The sequence below is a fragment of the Humulus lupulus genome, chromosome 4 (genome assembly GCF_963169125.1).
Source record: "Humulus lupulus chromosome 4, drHumLupu1.1, whole genome shotgun sequence".
Taxonomy (NCBI): domain Eukaryota; kingdom Viridiplantae; phylum Streptophyta; class Magnoliopsida; order Rosales; family Cannabaceae; genus Humulus; species Humulus lupulus.
The window spans coordinates 33496406-33500260 of record NC_084796.1 but is presented as its reverse complement, the minus strand read 5'-3'; the positions used below and the strand labels follow the sequence as shown (position 1 = coordinate 33500260).

Here is a 3855-nt window from a genome sequence, read left to right as displayed (position 1 = left end):
GGTGTGTGGGCTCTATGGTTGTGTGTGCATGTGTATGCTTGGGCATGTATGGGTTTTTAGGCAAGCATGAAGAAAATTTTGGGTATACATGAACCACTCCTCTCATCATTTTTGGTTTAATGAGATCTTATGTTTATGTTGCCATAATCATTTTGAATTTAATGATTTATGTAAAAGTATGCAAAGATGTTAATAGATGCATGCTAGGGCTTAATTTATTTTGGTCTATTTTATGTTATGTTGTCTCTTTAATATTCTTGTAAACATGCAAAACTAGAGGTTTGAGTTGTTGGTCATGTAGGTTTCGGCGTAGGGATTCTTTTGCATGTTGGTTTATATATATATATATATATTTGTATATCATGTTTTTACTTGTAATCTTAGAAATATGTTAGGATTTGCTTTGGGTTTTTGGAACAATAAGGATTGGAAATATGCTATGGGTTTTCAGCCTAGGACTTCTTGTAACATGTTTTAGTTATTTTGATCTTAGAAGCATGCTAATGATTTAATTGTTTAGGATATGTTAGAATTCCTTTTTTTGGGGGGGATGTATGAATTGTAGAAACATGCTAGATGATGTTGTTAACATGATTAAAAGTGTAACATTATTTTTTTTGTAAATTAAATTTTTGTAATAAAATTTATACATGAAAAAAAATGTGTGATTTAAAGGAATAATGTAGTATTAACTTAAGTGGCAAATTATTTATGCTAGCTGATTTTTTAAGAAAGTGGCAATAAAATGAACAAGTAGAATTTATCAACTGCAACAATAATTTTAAGAACACTCTCACATATGCATGTTACATGCAAGTGTATCTTTACGTTTAAGTGTACGCCTATTAATCAAACGTATGATTTCTGTTTTGTTACTATGAAGGATTAATTTTAGAATTGGCACTATTCTTTATGATTTTATGTGGCGTTGTTGTGTGAATAGAGTTGTGGTGCAACTTGTACCATGTGTGCATGGCCCATGAACACGTGGGGTATGTATGTTGGGCATGTGTAATCTTACTTGATATTAGGACGAACGTTTGATTGTGATTCTATGCTCGTTGTGAAGTATCTCGCACTTTATTGTTGCTTGGACTTGAGGTAAGGAAGTTAGCTAGAATTTATATGCTTTATGTTGTGAAAAGTATGAGGTAATATGTTGTAAGAGCTATTATGTTATAAAAAGTATGAACTAATATGATTGCAAGAGTTATGGTGTTATGGAAAGTAAGAGCTATGGTATGCTAAAGTGTTATGAAAAGTACAAATTACTATATTATGATATGAATTATTGTATGTTTGTTTGTATGTTGTATAAAAAATGGTAGGTTGTTAGCGTGCTGAACGTGACACAAAAAATGAGTTACTAAAGATATGATGTAACTCATAGGGTGGAAGCGCCGAGGTTATTTGATAACTCTACAAAATAGAGTTATTTTACCACATTTTATAAGCCAATTATTGCTTAGTTCTTGAGTTTTTAATTAATTTATCAATTTTTTAAGTAATTTTGAATTTATTAGTTTTATTTTGATTTTATGTATTTTTATTTATTTTTTGTATTTATTTTGTTTAATTATGTTGTTACTAATTTATGTGTGTTTAATTTCTTTATGTAGGTGTATTTGTTGGGGCAAATGAAATGTTGATAAAATGTTGGTATAATGAAATGAAGAAATCAAGCCCAAAATGAAAGGCCCAATCCAATTCTTGACAATGCCATGTCATCAATCCATGTGCTTCTTTCTCCACCATTGGATTTGTAACTATAGGAAAATATGACAATTTTGAACATGAATCCATGTGCTTTTTTTTTAGACCAATAGGAGTGTTATCCTTTACCAAAGAATTTATCTATAAATAGGAGTCTCATTTCACCATTTCAAGCACACCTTCTCTTACACCACTTCTTCCATCTCTCTATTCTCTCCATCTTTTTCTTTTCTTAGATTAGTTTTTATGTATTTTTAGAGGAATAATTTGGAGGTTCCTCCTCCAAATTTTCCTATTTATGTTGTAATTTTTATTTTGTTTTTGATAGTTATGGGTTTCTAATCCACTTAAAATTATTAAGGTGGAGGATGAACCAAGATATAACTATATAGTGTTTATTTTATGTTGACCTCCCAAAATGAGCAATAAAGTTTATGATTTTTCTTCTTCTAAATATTTCTTTCATCTATAATATCATGTATTTTAGATTGTTAGAACATATTTTACTTGGTTCTTAATTATGCAAAAATATAGTATTCTTTGATTAAGATGTGTCATTAAATTGTTCACATCCAATGCTTAGAACAAAAATACTATATTTTGCTTTAGAAATAACATTATTTGATTTTTTTTGTAGTTTCATTAAATTGATTCACAACTAATGCTTTGAAGTTATACTATTGAAGTGAAGGAAAATCTATATTTTTGAATTAAAGAGAGCTTAAAGGAAGTATAATGTTTTGGAAAAGGTAATTAGATTGATTTCAATTATCACTAAAATTTGGGAAGTCAACATATTAATAAATATTATTATTTATATTTTGTGGATTCTAAAATCTTAATAATTTTATAAATAACTATTAAAAACAAATCTTTTTAGTTTATTTATTTTAACTTTTTTTTAAGTATTTTCTTTCTTTATTTTTAAACAAAACACATCAATCTTTGGAACTAGGTTAGAAATTTATTTCACTTTGGTAAAAATAGTTTTCTCTTTTGATTTAAGTCAACTCCTTTGGGTTCGACCTCGTGCTTACACGAACACTATTCTATAAATACGATTCGTGCGCTTGCGAGTATAAATATTTAAAACATACCCGTTTTGGGTCCATCATTATTCAAGGACCTGAGTTCCTATTTACCTCATAAATGAGTTCTTACTGGTTTATGTTTTTTGATGGTTACCTCAAGATGTGAAATAGACAATAGGGGTGCCATGATCACGAGATATATGATTGTGAATATGAATATGAATTTAATATGAGTATGATATGGTTACGATATAAATTGCCATGAGTTTACGATACGTACGTAGTTTTTCCTTGTATTCTTCTTGAATATTGTTGCATTTGTTTGTACTTTCTTACTGGGCTTTTAGCTCACCCCTCTTACTTTCCCCCTTTCAGGTAGACAATAGGGTTTCTCCTTGGCACACACAGTGATGTGGGAAGTTCCAATGTCTAGGCATGTATGACGCGAGGTGTCCTAGGAACGATTAATGATCAAGATGAGCATCAAGAATAATTAAGAACTTATGTTATAATTTATCTTTTAATTATGTCAGTGGGACTTATCACTTTTATTTTATTTCCAAAGACTGCACAATGACACAACATTTTTATTTCAAACTATTGGACTCAAATTGCATGTTTTATCAAGGTCTTATTGAACATTTTCTCTAAAATGATATTTTCAAATAAATATGAGTTGAGTAACATTTTTATAAACTAATAGATTAGGGCGCTCTTTACAAACACATGGTATAAATTTCGTGTAAAATTTGACACAAAAAATGAAAATGTTATATTTGGTATTATTTACAATTGTATATATATTAATGTACATGCAAGATGCAAATTAACTAAAAAATACCAATAATAAATAATGATCATTTAATATTTATTAAGAATATACAAAAAAAAATTAAATCTTTAATTTTTTATTATCCAGATTATGGATGTCTTGAAAAGTTAGTTATTAATTAATAAATTATAATAATTAGTAGTAATATGGTAAATAAAAAAGTAAAATTTATTGTTGTACCAAATTTAATTTATGTTATATTTTGGCACACTTTTTTAAATACTTTCAATAGTATTTTCTTTAAAACAAAATGCTAAAATATAACAGTGCACTATTTAT

At 28.0% G+C, this 3855-nt stretch overlaps 1 long non-coding RNA gene across 1 annotated transcript; it reads left to right on the top strand.

The window, feature by feature from the left end:
• Positions 1–1352: 1352 nt before the first annotated feature.
• On the top strand, positions 1353–3341 carry LOC133828914 (uncharacterized). The gene is made up of 2 exons (XR_009891383.1): positions 1353–3020; positions 3120–3341. It is a non-coding gene; the product is annotated as an uncharacterized LOC133828914 (long non-coding RNA).
• Positions 3342–3855: the final 514 nt, after the last annotated feature.